This window comes from Pteronotus mesoamericanus, unplaced genomic scaffold, assembly GCF_021234165.1.
Source record: "Pteronotus mesoamericanus isolate MK-2021 breed Mesoamerican mustached bat unplaced genomic scaffold, CSHL_Meso_final contig_78, whole genome shotgun sequence".
In the NCBI taxonomy this organism is placed as follows: Eukaryota; Metazoa; Chordata; class Mammalia; order Chiroptera; family Mormoopidae; genus Pteronotus; species Pteronotus mesoamericanus.
The window spans coordinates 22,192,597-22,214,649 of NW_026555258.1; positions in this window are offsets into that span (position 1 = coordinate 22,192,597).

Here is a 22,053-nt window from a genome sequence, read left to right on the forward strand (position 1 = left end):
TTCTTGTGTAATATATAAACATGATAGTCAGATGGGCATAGGCTACTCAATGGGAAAGTGCAAACAAACAAAACAAATGACTTGATTAAGGAGCGATTTTCTATGTTTAAAGCAAAAGAAAGCATGTTTCTTCTGTCCTCCTTCTCCAGGAACTTCCCACACATGAAATTCCTAGGGACTTCAGTGGGATCTCTCAGTGTTCAAAAAGTGCCTGGTTAAACAGGAACAAGGTGGATTGGTTTGTTTGGTATGCGCATCTGTGGAAGAGCCCCTATTTCACCAGGGAAAAGTGAAGTCACCTGCTTCTCTGTGGGATGATGGACAAAGTGTTACAAACATTCATATTCAGTAAATCAATGAAAGGCCCTCAAGGATGACTGTCATTTCCTATAGTGTTCTACAGTTCAAGACTCAACCAGTCAGAATTGTCTTTCAAAGAATGATAGCTACCATTCTTTGGGAAGTAGCATCAGATAAAATAACTTTAAGGAATATTCCTTGGCCTAATCTAAAACTGAAAACAGACTCTGCACATGGCTTTATTTAGGAGCTTGGAAGTTGAACATGGAAGAAGTTCTTAGCTCAACATACTTCCAAATTGTCAAAACTGGTTGATATTTCCTGACAAGGCCTCTTGCCAGTCTAACCTTTCCTAGCTAAGCTATTTTTAACTCTGGTCTTAGGCTGATATATCTCTTAGCTACACATCTCCTAAATAAAAACAGATCTCCTAGATCTCCCACATGGTCTTGTTCGCTCTCTCCTTCCATTGACCAACTTTGTTACCCATTCTCATCACTTTCTCAATCTTTGTCTTTTTTTCTCTTCCTTTGACCTCATGATTTTATTCTCTTCATTCTTCTAAGATGATGATCTAGTTTAGCACTGTCCAATGTGAAAGTCATTAGCTATGTGTGCCTATTTTCATATAAATTAATTAAAGAAAATAAAAACCTTCAGTTTCTCTTCAGTTGCATCAACCACACTTCAAGTGCTTAATAACTCCATGTGGCCAGTGGCCACCATATTGATCAGATAGTGCAGACATAGGAGATTTCCAACATCATAGAAAGTCCTAGAGACAGTGCTGACCTATGTATTCAATTTTTCTACTGTTTTAAGTGCTTTCCCCCCTTTCAACTAATTTCTACCAAATTTTTATCCTTATTTATGTAAAAATGTCAAAGATACTCATTTGAAACAAAGAAATGTCTTAAACTGTTCACGTACTTGGAGCATATGTTCTTTTCCTTGGGCATAGCCATTTCATAGTTTCTGTAATCTTTTCAGCAGATTAAGTTAAAGAACCGAGAGTTCTTTAAAATTTTTATTCTCAAAAATGGAATTTTACATAAGCTATGAAAACATGTCATGCCTCATCCTTTGAGGGGGCTATTGACACAATTCAGCAGTGATTACTAAGTGAAGTCAAAAGGGGCTGATCACTTGCTTCACACCTGTTAGGATGCCCTTTATTTAAAAAAAAAGTGACAAATGTTGGAAAGACTGTGGAGAAAGGGGAACCCTTGCACACTGTTGGTGTGGATGTAAATTTGTGCAACCTCTATAGAATACAGCATGGAGGTTCCTCAAAAAGCTATAAATAGATCTATCATATGACCCAGTGATCCCACCTCTATGTATATGTCCAAAAGAATTGAAATCAGGATCCCAAAGAGATATCTGCATTTCCATGTTAATTACAGCATTATTCACAATGTCCAAGACATAGAAGCAACTTAAATATTCATCAGTGGATGAATGGATAAAGAAAATGTGACACATACTCATATACACAATGGGATATTATTCAGTCTTAAAGAAGAAAGAAATCCTACCATTTGCAGTAACATGGATGAAACTGTAGGATATCATACTAAGTAAAATAAAGCAGACACAGAAGAATAAATACTACATAATACCACTTATATGATAAATATGAAATAGTCAAACTTATAGAAGCAGAGAGTAAAATATGATTGCCATGGGTTTGGGAGGAAATGAGGAGGTATTAGCCAAAGGGTACAAAATTCGGTTATACAATATAAGTCCTAGGGATCCATTGTACAGCATGTCATCAACAATACTGTGTTATACATGTAAAAATTTGCCAATAGTGTAGATCTTACATTAAGTGTTCTAATAATAATAATAATAATAATAATAATAATGCAGAAAGAAACTTGGATGTGAAGAATCAGTTAATGGCATAGATTGTGGTGATGGATTCACCAAAACAAACCTATTTACAAACACATCAAGTTGTGGATATTAATTAGGTATAGCTTTGTATATATCAAAAAATTGTTTTAGAAAAGCTGATCTCAGCAGAGAGTTATCGGTACAAGGTGGCCCAGATCTAACTTTCAAATTTTATTTCCCAACCTTCTTGCCTTTCAGCCCCTACCAGCTCTGATCAGGACTTATTCTTCAAAAGGATTCTTGCCCGTCGCTTTTTGTCAACCCTTTGACTAGGGTTGTCAATTTTTTCACTGGAGTAAGATTCTGATCTCAGCCTATTCTGTTTCATTTCCATGCTACTCTTGCTAAATCTGATGACTCATTTGCATTGTTGCCAATATTTCATCTCTCCTTGAACCCACATTTTCTCTGTCCTTCAGAATATGAGGGTGCACTTGGAACTTGAGGGCACTCTGCCTGTCCCTCCATTAGCAAACATGAGATTTGACTTTTTCCATTGACCTTTCACTTGTAGAGCCTGGAGAGAAGAATGAGAATTTTTTTTTACCTTCAAGGAGTTTACATATTTATTGAAGACAGAAGAGATAGGTAAGAAATAAGACCAGAAGACCAAAGAGCTCAGTGAATGCTGTAGACACAAGACGTATTAGAACTATGAGAAGGGTTTAGGATATTTCTGGGGAAGTTAGGGCAAGAGTTGGACTGGCCAGGGGAGGGCACCACAGGTGGTAGCCTGGGGCAGATATCATGAAGCAAGAATCACTTAGAACTTACTTTTTCTTCACCTTATTTGCTTTCCTTCTTCATTTTCTATTGACAGCCATGTCCCCACCTGGGCCCTGGATGTCACTGTCTTTCATTCTAACTCTTTCTTATTTGTGGTTTTGCTTTGCTACCTGTGGTAGTGACCACAACAGGATGCTTAAGTTCCATTTATTTTTTTGCCACATATTAAGAAATTTTAGATATTTCGCTGACGCTAATAGTTATTCATTCTAAGACCCAAGTTTGTCTATGGTTAACTGCACCAACATCTTCCACAAAGAAGAGAAAATAAAAATTTCTTATTCCCACCCAGAGGGCTTCTGAGATCTTAATTATTTGAGGCACTTCCATTGAGCTCGTATTTCTCATGTATTATTCTTGGGTATAGACAGATATCAAGAATTTATAAACCTTTATTTTTCAAATGGGAAAATCTGAATTTCACGACAGGAAATGATGAGCTCAGAATGTGAGTTCCTCTTGGGGTTGGAGCGGTGCTTTTCCTTTGTCTCCCTAGTGTCCATTGTTGTTCCTGGAACATATCAGGCTCTCAGTAAATGTTCTTTGGGTGAATATTCAATGAATGTCTCAGAGAAAAGCAATAACAACAATTCAGGGTTGAACAGAGCTCAGCTAGGCTGAGTGAGTGTGCAGAACTTCATCCTTCCACAATGATTTCAAGTTCTTGTCCAAAAGTGTCGATGTTTAAGACTATGCCCTTTCTGAAGTTTTGTGTGACATCTACTCCTGGCTATTATGCACTTATTCATTGTGATTTCATAGCACTTTTATCCTTGTAAGCACCAAATACTTTATACTTTGACCTCTTTGTATATCTGTCTCTTGCTCTAATTGTTGAACCTTTTCAGGAAGTCATTTCTTGTTCATTTTTATAAGTCCAGCACTTGGTCCAGTACCTGGCACATATTAGGCACTAAATGATTCCTCAGTGAATAAATAATCATATGATCATTGTGGATGCTGTTGGTGTTCCACACAGATCCTTTTGAATACCATCCCTTGGCTCCTGGAGGTTTTGCTCTTAACAGCTCAAACCATCAAACCTTCTTGAGAGAACTACGTGTAGGCCATTGGGCACTGTTTGCCCAGACCATCCAAGAACAAAAAGTGCTTGGTAGTTTACATTCCTCCGGGGTATTCTGGAGCTAGTTGTTTACTGGTTCAAGAGTATGAAATTCCAGCTCCGATGTCTCAAAGTGGAACACACTCTGCAGCATTATTCATTCTCCAGAGCTCCCACAGGTTCAGACTGAGGTTAGAACTTCACCTGAGCTGACACCATGATTAGTTTCCTTCCCTCTGCTGTCCTGATTTCCCCACCTTTACCAATTTCTCCTGAAAACATTTCCTCAATAAATCTCTTCTGCAAGAGTCACCATCTCAGGTTTTGTCTCATGGTAACCCAATCAAAACCTATGTTGATTCTGAATGTTGAAATTTGCACATGCAAGTTTCTTTGTGATTTATGCTGATATCGTAGAAGTGTTTCAAACACCAAGTAACTTCAACAAGTATTAGAGATAGAACTCCTGTAATGATTTTCCAATCCCATACCTTTTATGGGGAAGCACATCCACTCATAAATATATTTATCAGAAAATAATTTCATGTTCAAAAATAAGTATGTTTTTCCAAGGGGGGAAAAAAAACCCCAGGAAGCCAGCCCTGATGTAAAATTGGACCACTCACGTGTTAGAGCTGAAAAGATGGGACCCTAATGTATGAGTCACAGAGAAAACACAGCTGGAATGGAGCAGGACATTCCAGCACATTCAGGAATGTCACTAATTCATTTCTGAATACTTGGGAAAATGTAGTCAACTGAGTAACACATACCTCTCTGCTTGTTAGTTCCCATCTCACCTCTTGCTTTCTCCATTTCTAAAGCTCTCCTGACCTGTTTCTCCCACTGTTCCAAAATAGCTGGTCAAATTTCCTTTCACCTTCTGATGACTGTAGCCACAGTAAGACCCAAGGTGCCAATGGAAAGAGCAGTGACTGAAAAATGGGATTTCCTAATGGTTGTATATATATTCCAAGAAGAGTTGATCACTGGCATTTTAAAGGGATCATAAATATAGCATTAATGAAACTGGAAGCCATCATTTCAGCAGCCAGATTAGTGTCAGGAGTTGACACTGTTCCTAGTGGAGGGGAAAGCACTAAAATAAAATTACTCAAGTCCAAATATTTCCGCACTGCACAGGCGTTCGGTGAATGACACTTGGGAAAACATGTGCATCAATATCTTTTAAGTGCAAACTGTCCCTTCTTAAACCCTTGGGCTAGTGACAACCTGACATACCGAAGACGTAGCTCTGCATAGGCTATTTAACCAAGGAAAGATGATTGTCAGTTTTCTCCAGCATTCTTTTGTTAATAGTCTATAAACACGGAAGTCCCCTATTAGGTGCAACTCCATTTCTTTATTTGCAATCACCATTAAATTACTCTCCCAAAATACTACAGAAAGGCCTCAGACCTCACTGAACAGAAACTTTATAAGCTCTTCCTCCCTCCCTTGGGCTTTCCTCTGCTCAGCTGCCCCTCCTCCGACTTTGAGTGTGTAATCAGCCCGGATCTCCTGCTGAGCACCGTCAGGAAAATGGCAGCTCTCACTGAGAGACAGCAGAGCCATTCACAGTCGTGGAGCTATTGAAACATTGACAGATATGACAGACATTTCCAAAGCTGTGCGAAGCATTAATTTTAATGTATGCTGTGTGTCCTTACTTAGTAAATATTTATTTGACTGTGAAAGATAGGAGAGGTAATCACTGCTTTCCTTCAAACACAGTTCTTCTATGAGATTCTTCCCCTTTTCTAGAGGGAGCTCAGGACTCAGTTGTGGAGTTTGGAAACAGAGTATGGGAAAAGAAAATAGGCAAGAGGCAAGATCTTTATTCTAGAGTCAAACTTTAACAGTCTATGTTTTGTCCAAAGTGTTTGCTTCGGTCACATGGACACAGCGTAACCCTGTTGGTTCAGCAAAGAACAGGAATCATGCTTAGCTAGAAAATTATTTCTAGGAGGTCTGGATTGCCAATGAGATTTTATCTGACACTGTCTTCCACTGTAAACCTATTTGACACTCTTCCACTGTAGTCTTCCCACCTGAATCTCCCATTATGGTCTTCTCAGTTAACCTCTACAGTCACCGGCTGTCTAATCTGTTCAGGGGGTCTCTCCAGGGCTACCATCTCTTTAGAAGTATAGCAGACCATTTTTCTCTTTTTACCAAATGAGTGGAGAATTTGGAAGCCAGTGGATTGGATCACAACAATAATTATTCATTGAACACCTGCAAAGGTATAGTTATTTTCACATGTACTATTGGAGTAATCTAAACATCTCCTATGCAGGCATTTCACAGAGCAGAAATGAGACATAACGAGGACAGAATACTTTTTCCAGTGTCACATCATGACAGAATTGGGATTTAGACTTGAGACTTTCCAATTCAAGTCTGGTGCTCTGTCTACTACACTGCAACAGAGAGCATTGCATACATAAAAACATTCTGTAAACCTTAAATCTTTATGGAAATGTTAGATACTGCTATTGTGGATGGTTAGAAAAATGTGCTTGTTAGTTTTGTCTGGCTGGTCAGCCATCCAGGGCTTTTCTAATGAGGCAATGAACCCAACAGGGGTGAGAGGATGAGCTGCCAAGCCTTTCACATCAACTTTGTGTGCACTAATTAAACATCATGCCTGGATAAATGGCCCAGGATGACAAAGTCCACAGCTTCTCACAGATGGTTCCAGGAAGTCGCATGGTTGGCTGGAGAGGATTTGGTCATGAATAAGATGCAACCTCAAACCTCCTCCACTGGCTCTGTGAGACCAGGTACATTAATCTTCCTTTGTATCAGCAGCAAGCTGTGAAGTGAGTGGCAGGTGGGCTCTGGAAATCAATTTCCCATTGGTGAGTATCTGCTAAATATGTGCTTATTTCATTATAATATATAAGGAGAGTGACATATACTGGGCTATGAGATCAAGCTCTAAAATATTGATTCATTATAAGGCTTTTTTTTTTTGAACCTATGCTGTTTATCTTGGCAAGCTTTCTTAAACATCCTTTGACCTTTTACAAGCTGGTTTATTTACTAAGTTTGCTCTCTTTAGTCCTTTGTATTTAGTGGAACTTCTTTGGAATTTTCCTCTTACAAAATTTTACACTGGAGAAGAAAATATACATAGCCAAACTCCCCAGAGGACAGAAATAGGTTTGCAAATTATGCAAGATACTGGTCATGCATACTATGTTACAATATTAAGGCAATTCTAGTTTAGAGTCTTAGAGGCAGCAAGTTTTCTACACAGCACTTTACTAAATCTGGGAGATACTCTACTTTTTCTCTCTCAACTTCTGCAAGTGTAGAAAAACCAATGTTTTTTGTCACTTCAGCAGTTGTGTGGCCCGCCAATGACAGCTTTTTTGTTATGGTAAAGGTATGTTCTCTTTTGAAGTATCTGAAAAATCAGAAGAGCAACAACTTCTTAAAAGATTTGAATTTTTTAGTCACCCAGATAGGAATGTGTTCGCTCACAGTTACTATGAAAATGAGTCATCTACACTCTCTAACTAATGTGACCCAAGATCTGTGACCCAAGATCTGTGACCCCAATAGTTTCATTTCACTAAGTCCTTAGAGCAAAGACTCAACTCCTAGTATCAGAAGAGTATGATCTTATTTAGACTTCAAGCTCCTGTCCAGATCCAGTACTGATATTTGGGGCAACTTTATTTACTTGGCACTAAGTTGAGTGTTTTCACTTATGTTATGTTAATGCTTAAAAAAATGGTGCTGTTCTACAAACAGAGACACTGACCGCCCCCCACCCCCCCACCTCAAAAATGGAATTGATTTGTTCAAAGTAGGAGCTTGAATGGAAACCAGAGGTTTCAAATGGACAATTTTATGTTCTTTCATTGGTGATTTGATATAACTGACTTCTATTATTACTAAGACACGAGATGTTGAGCAATGAAGAAGCCACCAATCCATTCTGATAGTCTTATCCATTCATTAGTTAGCTTGCAGGCATCCTTGGTAGTCTGTACCCTTTTTTTTATCCAATATTTAGCTTGAGGGTGATGGGGGCATAAGATGCTCTAATAATACCCCTGCCCATAAATACTTTACATCTAACCAAAGTAAATGGTGAACTATTTTTAAAAATGTTGGTGGTTGGTCACTCAATTGCTTCAGATGATGCTTAAGGAGCTTAGGGATGATGTTTAAGGTGGAATTAGGATCATTGCAAGCCCTTTTAGAGACATCTTCAATAAAAAATTCCTTGTCCTAGAGGAGTAATGCAAAGTCATTATGAATCTGGGAAATAATAAAGAGTTTAGGCTTATCTGTTGAGAAGAATCCCTTCTACCTGCAAAAACATGAGAGGAGAACAAATGGTAAGAGGTCAGAAGGGCCTTTGAACCTTGATTTCTGTAATAAAAAGATAGGTTTCTTGGTCAATGGGCGTGTAGTTGCTTTCTGAAGATTGATTTATTCTTTCCTTATAAAAAATGTACAATTTAGTTCTTCAACATATTATGGCTGAGCAAAGTCGAGGTGAATTATGTGTAATAAGAGGCCATGGTTTCTGTCCATCATCAAGAGTTAATAAAGGCCCCATAGTCCAAGAAATATGTTTCCTTCAATTTATTCGATGCAATAAGACACTTCCCCTGCATTAGAATGACATAACCATAGTTACATTTTGTAGAATAAAAATGTGGTGAAAGTTGAAGAGCTTTAGGATGGCTTGGAGACCTTATTTTAGGAGGCCATGTGACATGGGTTAACTCTTCACTTTATTTCAGAAGAGTAAATACCAGGGAAACTAATGCAATAGACTAAGAAGATAGCATGTTGAACTCCTCTTCCTGGAATCATTCCCAGAACTTTCCCTGCTCACTATTCTCTGATGACTCCCAAATTTATATCTTTAGCTCAGTGCTTTGCAATGAACTCCAGACGCGACTTTCAACGGCCTGTTCAACATTTTGACTAGCATGTCTTGCATACACATACTACTTATCTGACCAACAAAATCTATTGTGCCACTCTGCCTTCTTGTCTTTCTTATTCCAGCTAGAATTATTCTAGGCTCTTCCTTCTCTCTTGTTCCTTACATTTGATCAATCATTATGCCACATTAATCCTACTTTAGAAATATCCCTCAAATCTAATTCTGGCACTTTATTTCCCACCTATTCCCACTACTTTGGATTTTTCTTGCCAAAATATTGCAGACACTTCCCACTGATATCCCTGACTCTGATTTCTTTTCTCCAATCTCTCATATACTCTGCTGCCAGAATTTTCTTCCTAAAAGATAAAAAAATGCCATAATGTAGCTTTCCTGTTTAAAAACCTCCATTGTCTTCTCCTTGCCAGTGGGATAAAGTTCAAATTCATTTGTTCATATGGTTTATAAGGTCTTTCACAATCTGGACCCAACTTATCTTTCCAGTCTCATCACTTGCCACCCTCCTCAACCACACATTCTACAAGATCACCAAACTGAACTGTCTTGTCTCCATAACACGGTGTGCTTTCTTTATTGTTTGTTTGCATAAGCTTTTCTCAGTGCTTAGAATCCCCTCTCTTTTTCCAGAGAACTCTTACTCATCTTTAAAAACAGCTCAGTGACCAATAACAGGTATATTTATTGACCATTTATTCTGTTTCAGGTACTATGCTAAGCACTTTGCAGGTACTACCTTAATTACATTTTTAAACCCCAAGATGTGAACACTATAATATTTTAAGGAGGAGTTAATTGAGATTTAGAGAACTTGGGTAATTACCAAATTTACAAAGGGTATCTAGGCTGAGGGACTCCAGAACTTGTACTCATCTCTGCATCAGCGAGCTTGAAATATTAATTGAATGAATGAATAATGAGAAGATAGTACTAGGACGATTGTGACCTTTGCTTTTGGAGAAACCACAGCATGAAGTACATATCCCAGCTACCACCCCCCTTTTTGCACTGAGAATTGTAAATTCATTATCAGTGAACCTCTTCTCCAAGGATTCTGTAACTACCACCATGACCCACCCCAGGCAAAGTTAATAAGGCCTCCCACTGTGTTCCCATAAACTCATGCTTACTCTTCTGTTAGTGGATTGAATTATCAATATTGGCTCAAGTATCTTTCTCTCTCTCACTAAACAATAAGCTCCTAGAGAGACAGGAATGTTTTGTTCCTTTCTGTAACTGCTGCAGTACCCAACATGATGTTTGGTACAGAGTAACCATATGGTATGCATTTCTGGAATGAATGAATGAATGAATCCTATAAACACCCTTGCTTTGGTCTAGGAGTAGATATGTCTAGATACTGCAATGCATAGATATTTCTGCTCATACTTTCATTTAATGAGCTTATACCTCAAAGTGAATGGAAGCTATGATTCTGATGTTCTTGTGCCTCTCCCAGTTGCTGTATGTCTCTTCTAGTGAGAGCATCTTTCCATGCTGACTTTATGCCAAGAGTTTAAGATACAGTTTATTTTTTAAAAAATAAATGTATAGCTTCTAAACACATGCTAAAGATTTTCTATGGTGCTCAATTAAAGTATTGGTGATCCATTCTTCTCCCAGAGGAAAAACTCTTTTTTTTTCTTTATGTGGGAATAGGGAGCTTCTAGAATTGTTGAAGAATTGTAGTATATAAAACTGTGTGGATATACTAAGGGATTCGGGAAGTAATCTTTTCACTATATTGAATTTTTTAACCTAAAACCAACACTGGATCCTAACCTTCAAATAAGATGTGACTTTAGGCCTAGTGAGTGGTGGGTAGGGTATTGATGTAGTAGCTTAAGAAGATGATATTGAAGTTCCATCTTGACTTCTAGATGTCTCCCTCTGATTTATAACCAAAAGTGTTTCCATGAGTTTGCCTTTCTTAGTTGTGTGGTTGGCATGCTATCGCTGCTGCATAGACAGATGCTAGCTGCCTTGGCCAAGCTAAAACTACTGCGCCAAATACTAGCCATCAGGGAGGGCTTGCAATGCTATGGGAGGGTATGTAGGGTAGACAGGATAACAAAGCTCATGCTGGGGAAAAGAGCAAAAGCGGGGGTGATCGTTCGGAGCAGTGGTCAGGGCTTAAGTCAATATCAGGATAGCAAAAGAGGGATTCTAGATTTCCCAGTAACAGTCATAATCTTGGGTTTTGTGTTAAAATGAGAGCGGTAAGAGCCGATAGGAGCATATTGGCCTATGAAGTATATGAGCTTTCGTGAAGGCCTAATCAGTTCAGAATGGTATTTTTTAGAATATAGTTACATAATTTAAATATCAATGAGTCATCTTAGACCTGGTCCTGTCAGGGGACATAAAACAACTCAGTAAGTGCAATTCACTGCCACCACATCTACCCCAAACCACTATAATTTTAAAACTCTAAAAGACTAAAAAACAATGTGGATCTTTACTGTCTCTTCTTGAAGGTTTGGTCCATAAGTTTACACATTATATCATCAGCAATATATATTAAAATTTTTATTCACTAATCCATCTGTTTAAACATGAAAAAAAAAATGCTCCTTGTTCTGTTTCTATTTCAATCTCTGCTTCTCTCTCCAGCTCTGATCTTTTTCCTGTGTCCCTTGTGCCTCACCCTGTTTTCCTTTTCCCCATCATGATAATGTTCCTTTTCCTATTTTGGGAATATATCTCTCACTTTCTGGCCCAGAGCAGGATTCTGGTGAATGAAATTCTCCATCTCCATGCAGATATCTACATTCGCACTTCTTATTGAAGAATCAGGGAAGCCCTAACTTCATCTCTGCTAAGATTTAATTCTTCAAAGCTATCCAGATACTGGAAAATTTTATGGGGAAAAGAATTTGCAAAGGGAAAGAATGTAACCTGAAATGACCTTTCACAAGTTGCTTCATCCAAGATCAGCTGTTGACCAACTTGGCCAAGGCGAGGCTTTGCAAAGTTCCCACCACTGACAAGAACATCCAGAGCCAGATTGTCCAAAGACACTGTGTATGGTGCTACTGGAGAGTTTGTGGTTGCAGCTGTATTGCCCAGTGATTAAGCAATAGGGAAGGGAAGGGCACACGGCTAAATGGCAGTGCTGGCTCGAGGTCACTGATTGCCTATTGGAAGTTGTCAATTTCTTTCCTTTGGAGCCAAAGTTTATTTCTAGCATGTGAATGAAATGGTGCAAAGGTGAAATTCAAAATGAATCGCACAGGCTCATACCATTTTTCAGAGAATATTTTGGGAAGTTTTCTGTCAATGTCTTGAGGTTGGGATATTCAAATGAGGTTAATGATATTACTAGTGAGAACTACATACATTTATAAAACTAATTTGGATGTATCTACTAAGAGTCTTAAAAATGATCATTAATTTCATTTCTGAGTTGTCTGTCCAATGTAATAAGCCTAAATATTTAAAAAAAAAACCTTTATGCACAGGATGCCCATGCAATCTTCTTTATACCATAATCATAGTATGGTATAGTATAGTATAGTAGAATACAGATCAATTGGTAAAAGTTTAAAGGACTATTCTGTTGAGGAAAATGTTATGAAAATCATGATAACCATACTGAACAGATAATTAAGCAGCCATTAACCTGGTACTGGTTATACCCATTTTATAATGTTCAGTGTAAGAGATACGTTGAAAAGTAAATCACAAAGTTATATATACAGTATGATGAAAACTTTATAACATATAAATAAAACTATATATACATATATACATATATGTATACAAAAATATATATGTGTATATATATACAAAATAATGAAAACAAATTGTTAGTTGTAATTGACTTGGGATGCTGCTGGAACTGTGGGTTTTTCATCATTTTTCTACTTTTTATATTTAATATTTTTATATAAAGATCATGCACTTCTTTTATGATAATAAAAATATCATAATAATAATTGTAAATGTTTATAAAATATTTAAATACAATTCCAAATGGAACAGCAGCCTTGGGCACTGAAGTCCATTGTTATAAACTAAATTTTCTTTTTTGGGGGAGGGGGTTCATTCCCCCTCCCCCAAATGTTGTTTGTGTTGTTTGATGATGCTGGACATTGTGTTGTGACACCTAACAACACAATTTCCAGCATCATCAGCTGTGAGATTGTTGTAATCTCAAGGAATGCATGCTGGTCTTAACAACCATGACAACAGATTTTGAAAAAAGTTAAATGGAATGTGTCTGATTAAGGATCTATCACAACTCAGTTCAATTTGAATCTTACTCTCCTGGCTGAAGATGCAAGTTTGTTGCTAGTTCTCAGGCAGATGCACTGTGGTACCACTAGAAGAGAATTGTCACTTACTCCCTGGATGGCTTTAGCTGTCACCTACTATCTTGAACCTCAGTTTCCCTCTCTTTAAAACAAGGATTTAATACTTACATCAGAAAGCTGTTGACTAGAGCCAATGAGGTAATTAATATACAGAAAAGTGTGCACATAGTGGGGAGGTAGCTCAGTATGTAGAGAAATCGCCTGACATGGTGTGAAGCAAAAGTTGCTCAGCCAGTTACTGTGTCCTAGGTTGTCAGAAGATGACCTAACACTCTGGATCTTTCCTTGACTCATTTGTAAAATGAGGATAATGGTACTCACCATGAAAGTTATTATAAGGGTTGGAAATTATATTGGTTTAAAAATGTCTCATTAAAAATGTCTCATATGAAGCCCTTAGAATGAGTAACCACTATTTTAAAGTATTTATCACAAGCAACTTGACCTATATTCCCTGAGCATGCACCAAACCCTTGGCATTCATTATATTTGAATAATCAAGAACTCTTGATGACAGGTTATGGGCACCGCTAACAGTGTTTCTGGATTCCAGTCTAATGGATTCCGAAGTGCATGCTTGGCTAATGCTCTCCTTTCTTTAGGAGAACTTGCACTTCACATTGTTAAATTTGTGAGTGGAGATTTAATGTGAGTCTCTGAGGCTTGGTTGGGTTTGCCATATCTGAAATTAACTATAGAGATTCTGGGATGGGTACTTTTCTTGCTCTGGTAAGTTAGTTATTTAATGATTTTTGTTTATGCTTTGTAGAAAGTATTTACTTCTCGTGGAAGCTCTTTCCTTGGCTTCTGAGAGACTTAATCGTACAACCTTGTTGATAACATAGAGATTATTCCTGGGCTGTTAAAAATGACCATGCCGTTTCAGTTCAGTGAGACCTTACAGGAATTGGTTCATTGTTTTAAAACAAGATAATTTTGAATTATGCATATTAATAAATTGCCAAATCTGCAGTCTCAAGGCCGAAGGGAGACCTCTATGATGCAAATAACTATGCCCTCGGCAGGATGTTGATTTTATTTGTAAAATGCCAATCTCTAAACAATGACTAATGGTTAGAAGAGAAGCGCCTCTTTTAATAAATTGGTCATTTAATTTCATATCCTTGCCTTAGGTAAGGCAGGCTCTCTGCTAATTCTAACCATCTGGAAGTCCTCTATCTGGCTGGTTGCAGATTGAATGAAAGCATCCCAGCACATGAGTTTCGTGCAGATGGATGATCGACAAGAACTCTTCAGTATAGTTCAGGTTACCGTTTAAGCAAAGAATGTACTCAGTTTCAGGGTGATTTTAGGATAATTTGTTTACTGAGAGACTTTTAAAATGGATTTGCAATGTATCTTGTTCCGTTTTCTCCATTTTAATAAGAACTTGTTATTAAAGTGGCAGCATTTTAAACCATAGAAAAGAAGCTCTGACCATGATTCCAACACTGAAATATATTAGATTCAAGAACTGCATCACTGCATAATTAAACCCCTGTCTCTAATGCACATAAAGAAACCTCCAAAGAGCAACAAAAGCAGAAAATTTTAAGCATTTTCCTCTAGGGTTTTTCTCCCTTATCTAGCATACACCAGAACAGTCAATGAATTCTGGATGCCTTGTTGGCTCCAAAACAAGGATTTTCATCCAACTAGAAGCAAATGTTCTATTTTGAAATTTGGATGGGAAGTTATTGGTACGAAAGTGTATGTGAAGGAAGAATGACATCAACCTCCTTGATGAGCAATGCAGGGCCTCTCGCATGTTTTTCAGGTGGCAGAGAACACAACAGCCAGGGAGCTCATTTCAGAACACTATGAAATAATGATTCATGTCTTTCCATTACACACATCAGGAATAACCCTACCACCAGGAACACTGATTGTAAAATAATAATAATTTAAAACATAACACTCGCAACAGCTGACATTTACTGACACATACTAAGTTCTCAATAACTGTTAGTGTTATCATAATTATATTATCATCAGTGTTCCTGATGGTAAGGTTGTTCCTACTGTACTTTATGTATATATGGGTATAGGTGAAGAAACTGAGCTGCAGAGAGGTCAAACAACTTACCCTCAGAAGAACACACAGCTCTCATGTGGTGAGACAGAGATGTCAATGTCGACAGAATGGCCCCAAAGCCAGAGTCCCCACCTCTGTGAGGACTTGTTCACGTAAGCACAAATAAGCAAATAAACAAAGAAAAACGAAGAGGATAGACTATTGCTCATTTTCCCCATTAATATTTACTTGCTACTTGCTACTGTTTTGTTGTCAATGAGTGAAAATTTGAGTAAAAGGATTTTAAATATATAGAGAAGAAAAATTCAAAACTGAACAAGACATTTTCCCATTCATATTTTTCCTCAACAATTTGAAAAAGGCCAGATTTTAGATGCAGAACCCAGCAGTCCAACACATGATAAATTATTGTTTTGTGGGATCACTTTGAGAACTACTTGACTTTGAAAAAGACTCTTGGACTTGAGATAAAAACACTTGGGTTGATACATCTTTATTTTAATTGCTATATGACTCTAGGCATGATGGACTAGAAAGAGAGGGGTTCATGGGATGAAATGTTGCTAGCACACACCAAGGTGTCTCCCACAAGCTTGTCTTGACTTATACTTGATCACTTACCTATCTTGCTTATTTGTCAAACCTTGCATCTCTATTTAGTCCTTTCTCAAGCTCCAGCTTCTCCAGGAGACCTTGCTTGACCACATTAGCTCCTCACTGAGTACCTGTTGCCTTCACAAATGCTATGCAGATAACAACTTGAGAAGTTTCCAACATGTTTTATGTATTATTACCATGGATCTTCAACTCCAAGGTAAACATCTTGAGGTCAGGAGCTGGATCTTTTACAACTATTACTTTGCTTAGCCCAGGTCTCAAGAGATGTCAGATGGTGGATGGCATTGAGTGAGAGAATTGAATAGACATTGACTTGAAGCTGGTTCTACATTTGTATCTGAAAAGCTATCCATGGTATCAAGGAAGATGGAAAAGAAACATTTTTAAAGTTTATATGACAGAAAAAGTACTTTTTAAAAATAACCACAATGGACTGTTAAAGAGGGTAGTTTTCATTCAATGGAAGGCTGAGAGCCTTGCTCAGTTTGACTATGCAGGTTGGGAAGTGAGAACTAGGGAGAGCTGACTTGTTTAAAAGGTAGGGAAGAGCAATTTGGAGTTCCAGGGGCAATCCAGGGAGAAGGCGGGAGGAGCAAGAGGAAAAAGGAGCCAGGAGCAGGGGGGAATTTTGGTATCTTGCGGGACATAGGTCACAAAAGGAATTCTCCCTAGAGATGAGGTGGCCTAAAAGAATTTTCAAAAACTAGAAATGTCTACTATGAGATTTTCAGTTGTTTGGTTTAAGACTTGGTGTCAGACCCCCTTTACCTAATGCTCTGTATGTACATGTGTGCACGTGCGCACAGTCAGTGTTTTAAAAATTGTTGGTTGATTTTTAAAAAAGAAATTGATGAAGAGGCTCAGCTAAACTTCTGGTTTCACATTTTGTAAGTGTGGAATAATAAATCAGGATTCTAGGAAGCAGACAAAGGCTTGGGTTCATAAGCCCTCTGGGAATTTGCAAAACTCTTGGAGAAGGATTCAACTTTCCATTAATCTCTGAGAAGGGATTCAAGTAAAATGTCTAGGTCTTAAGTATCAAGCCTCAGGTGATATCTGGGTTACATTCTGCAAGACTTCATCTGCCCTGGAAATTGTAGGAGAGGTCATGAGGCACAGTGAAAGGGAGACCAAGCCTGGAATAAGAGGACCAGGTCTGTATTCTGACTTTGCAATGTGCTCTTTAGAGTCTCAGTTTAATCATTTATAAAATATATGTACCTAACCAGCAGATATGAAAATAAAGATAAAATGTTACACATAGTAGTATATAATATACAATCAATACATGCATAGTTGGACATACTTTAAAACATAATTGGGTCAACTCTCAAATCTGTAAAATTTATCAGTCAGCACAGGCTAGATTATGCCTAGTAACAAAAGAAAAGAAAAGAAAAAAATATCCACAGCTGTTAGTGGTTTAGAGCAATGAGTTTGTTTTTCACTTGCTCTATATGTGCATTATGAAGTGTCTAGATATCTGCATTGTCTTGTCCCCATGTTAACACCAGGCTGATGAAGCAGCTATTACCATTGTCTATCATGAGAGAAAGTAAAAAAGTCTAGAAAAAACTCTTGAAGGAAATGTAACATTCCCATGTGCTTGGAAGGCAGAAAGCTGAAATTCTGTGGCAAAAAGGACTAAGACTAAGAAAACAATGTTTATTCTTTATTGTTTCTGTAATCTCTTCATAAAGGCTGGGGCATGGTGTTGTTGGACAGCAACCTTCTACGGGAATGTTAGAAAGTTGCGTTAGAGTACTGGCCCCTCTCGTGATCCAATTACCCTCTGGCTCACAGCAGAGGACTGCTTTCAATCTACCATAATGATTTCGAAGCAATAGATGTTAAACATCATTTAATTGAGTCAAAGATTTTGAAAGTGCAAGTGCAGGATTTCCTAATGTAAGTTCTGATGCGTTCAATTTTATGGCATTTGCAGCTAATGTTTCTGCCTCAATAAGAGATAAACATACTTTATATTCCAAGTCAAATTTGAATAACTGTTAGTAAAATCAAATCACCAAAATGTTGAATATAAAGCATCTTCGTACTGTTATACTTCATTGTGATATTTTTAAGGCTAAAATATATATCTGTATACATATATGCATGTATGTAGATGTTGAGAAGAAAATCACTTATAGAGGTGAATTTTATGGATGGTTCTTGGATTGTGCCATTAAATAGGAAGGTGTGAGAATTGATAGAGGTGGATTTGTGAAGTGATGATAGAAATAGAGACAGACTTCTGGTCAATCTCCGTTCCTTACCCTTTCTCCCATCTGCCTCAAATTCCCATCAGCCATGCTGATTTCTCCCCCTCTTCTTTTAGATAGTATATACCTCTATGTATAGACCAACCTCACTTTCTCTACCTAGAAGATACTCACTCCTTAATTATTCAGCTTACATTTCATCTCTTCTGTGAAGCTGTCTACATTTCCTCAAAGAGACCAAACTGCTCCCCACTCTGTAATTCCAAAGCAGTTTGAGAGTGATTCTTTGATAGCACTTAGCACATTGTATTTCAGTGGTTTGTCTCCCTGCACCCCAGGCCCCCAGTTATTTCCATATATCTAGCACCAAGCATAATTCCTGGTAGGCAGAGGCTGTACATGAATAACCAAAAGGCATGATGCTTGACACCAGGCCTTTTAATCATGATTGCTGATCATGCTCCATTTCTTCACACTGCTCTGGTTGGTATAGCAGTAGAGATGTCCTCCTTAAGTTAAGATAAAGGTTAAAATCCTCATAATAATGCAAGTTCCTTAGAACATGTGTGCTTGGAGGACAAGGATAATTTCTGACTTATTCACCACAATATTGCTGGTGGCTAGATGAATATCTGATCTATAATAAGGGAACAACAAACATTTGTTGAATGAATAAGTGAAATACCATTAGAAGACATATCAGACATTATTACTGGGAAATTTAAAAATTATTATTGTTTCCCCCAGCAGGCCAGGCAGAGGAAATAAGACACTGAGATGATAAGGGGAAAGGGAAAAGTTTCAGAGCGTTGGGTCATCCAGGATGGTCCGATCTGTTTTTGGTAATAATAAGGAGCTCTATGATCCCCAAGGCTTAACTGATACTTTTCTGTGTTAAAAGGAACAATGTGACCTTGAACCACAGGCTACTTACTTTGCCACCAGACATGTGGCTATCATCCAAAACTTTGTGGAGTCCAGCTTCTGGGTTATAATGTTTCTTCTTTATCAGAATCATGTAAGTGAAACTGTCATCTCTCTTAATAAACCTCAGACACAGACCCTTCAAGTTTGGCAACAGAAGGGGAAGTCTAGGTGGGGCAAGCTGGCAGAAGTTGGTTGCCATGACTGCAGCCTGGCCAAGATTTCTCTTCTCCGCTAGATTTCTCTACCACTACGCAGCCTGCTCCTCTAGCAATATATTGGTTGAAGTGTACACACACATTAATTCACTCCAGTAGTATAAGTGAAGTAGATAAAGATGTTTCTTCCATTGGACATTCTGATTTTTGTCTTGGCTTTTTGCCACTGCAAGATTACTTCACTTTTCTAAACCTCAGTTTTCTCAAGTGTAAAATGGGGGAAAAATAATATTATGGACTGAATTGTGTCCTCCCTCCAAACTCATGTGTTGAAGTCCTAACTCAATTGTACTTGGTAGTAAGGCCTTTAGAGATGTAACTAAGGGTAAATGAGTTCATAAGTTGTTAATAATAATAATTAATAATAATAACAGAGTCTTAATTCAATAAGATTGGTGTTCTTAGAAGAAGAGAAATAAGTGCTAGAGATTTCCCTCTCTTTGCAAAAGCACAGAGAAAAGGCAATGTGAGGACATAGTAAGAAGGCAGCTGTCTATAAGCCAGGAGGAGAACCTTCCCCAGAAATCAAATTTGCTTTTATCTGGATCATGGATTTCTAGCTTCCAGAACTACAAGAAAACAAATACATCATTTAAACCACCCAGTCTGTGGCATTTTGTTATGGCGGCCAGAGCAGACTCATACAAATGGTGTCTAATAAAGATCTTTGGAGAGAGAATAATAAAGCTCTGGATGAGGACCCACTAAATGTATTATTTGTTTTAGCAGTGTTCAGCCAGCTGAGAAAAAGATGATTCACAAATAAGACTTGACTAGAGGTTCAAGGATAACCAATGGAACATAGTCACATACAAATAGGTATCTTGTTTTTATAAAGGTGACTGACAGGTGGATGTACAGGGGGGTGTCACTTGCTTAATGGCAGGCTCTTCCATCAATTTTTGAGAACTTACTCTACTACATTTACCAGACAAAGACATCAAAATAAGCCCATGAGTCACAGAAGAGACATACAGGGGGTTGGCAACAGTAGGTTTACAGTCATATGTGAAATTTTATTCTTGCTTATTCTTATTTATCAATTATACTATTACTTATTTCCATTACAACTGTAAGCTGACTTTTGTCCACCATATATATTTACACATACACACACACACACACACATATATATATGCCATATCTTTTTTATCCATTCATCTATTGATGGACACCTAGGTTTCTTTCTAGTCCTGGAGTGGGACAGGGATGTTCTTTGTTCCCTCCTTCCTTTTTAAGTTGTTTGCACGTGCGCGCGCGCACACACACACACACACAGCTCTTTCATTTTCCCCCAGCAACTTTGTTGAGGTATAATTAACATACATACAAGTTACTTATCCAAAGTATAGCATTCAGTGGTTTTGAATATATTCACAGATATTTTCAGCCATCACCAAGTTCTTACAATTTCAATGTTTATCTAGTTCTGTCCCTCTATAGTACCAGGCATTGGACATCCGCACCAGTCTGAGGAATTTCACCAGTCCTGCACCAGTTCATCTGTACAGTGCTTTCTCCAGTCCAAGGGGCAGTCTCATGGTGTCTTCTCTTCTGCATCTCTGGGTAACTCCCATTTCTGCCATCAGCACAGTCCCACAGGAACAAACGCCTCCCCACGAGAACAAGCAGCAGTTTGTTAGTCACATGCTGCTTGAGCTATAAAAAGTGGTTTACTTAGAGGAAACGACTCTACTCTTCCTCAGTTATTGTGGTACACACCTGCCAGAAATTCAGGATTCCCTTAGAACAGCGATTTTCAAATGGTGTCCAGCAAGAATTTTTAAAACATGCAATGCCTCACTAGTCAAGGGCACTGACCTCTTTTCCCTTAGACTGTCGAATAAAAAATTGACAACTGACAACATAACAATAGCTGTCCAGTGTGAATGAATCAAAATTATACCTACTTTTTGTCAGATCAGCGAAAAAATATATTGTTTGGTGTGCTGCAGAACTTTAGTAATTAGTTGCTGTGTGTCATGATGTGAAAAAGGTTGAAAATCGTTGCCTTAGAAAGCTAGTTATAGAATTGTGCACCTGACACCTGTATAATTTTGTTAACCACTGTCACCTCAATAAATTCTATAAAAATGAAAAAAAAAACCCCAAAAAACAAAAACAAACAAAGCCAGTTGGTCTCAGTTCTTCCTGTGAGTTTTCTTGTGTTTTGAATCTTCTGTCTGAAGCCCTGCAGTAAGGGCTTCATGGGTCCTCACTACTTTTGCTTCTGGGCCCCTCTCAGCTCTTGTTTTAGTAACTAGTTCCAGAGAAGAAACACTTGTAAAGAAATAGTAGAAAGACTGTAGAAACACAGCTCAGCCTAAAGATAGCCCAAATATACATTATGCACAAAACAGGATAAAATATTTCTTAGGTCATAGAAAACAGTTTCACTTTTTAAACACATAGCTTTCACGCACCTTCGTTTTGGATGCTGGCTAATGAAGCTATTCCAAAGTGGGTTACCAAGAACAGGGCCCAGGTACTTGCATTCCATTTGCATAATGAAGTCAGGTTTTGCAGGCTGCTCTTCCAGAAGAAAGGGAAACTGGTGGAGGCACTCAAACATTTACCTCATGAGACAAAGACAATTGCTTTGTCACTGGTTCCTTTAGCATTCGCCATTTTCACCAAGGCTTTGCAGTCTTAGCTCCTGATCTCAGCCAGGACCATGGTCAAGGTTCCAGGTACCCTCCCTCATCCTGGCAGTGTCATCAAAATGAGCCCCCC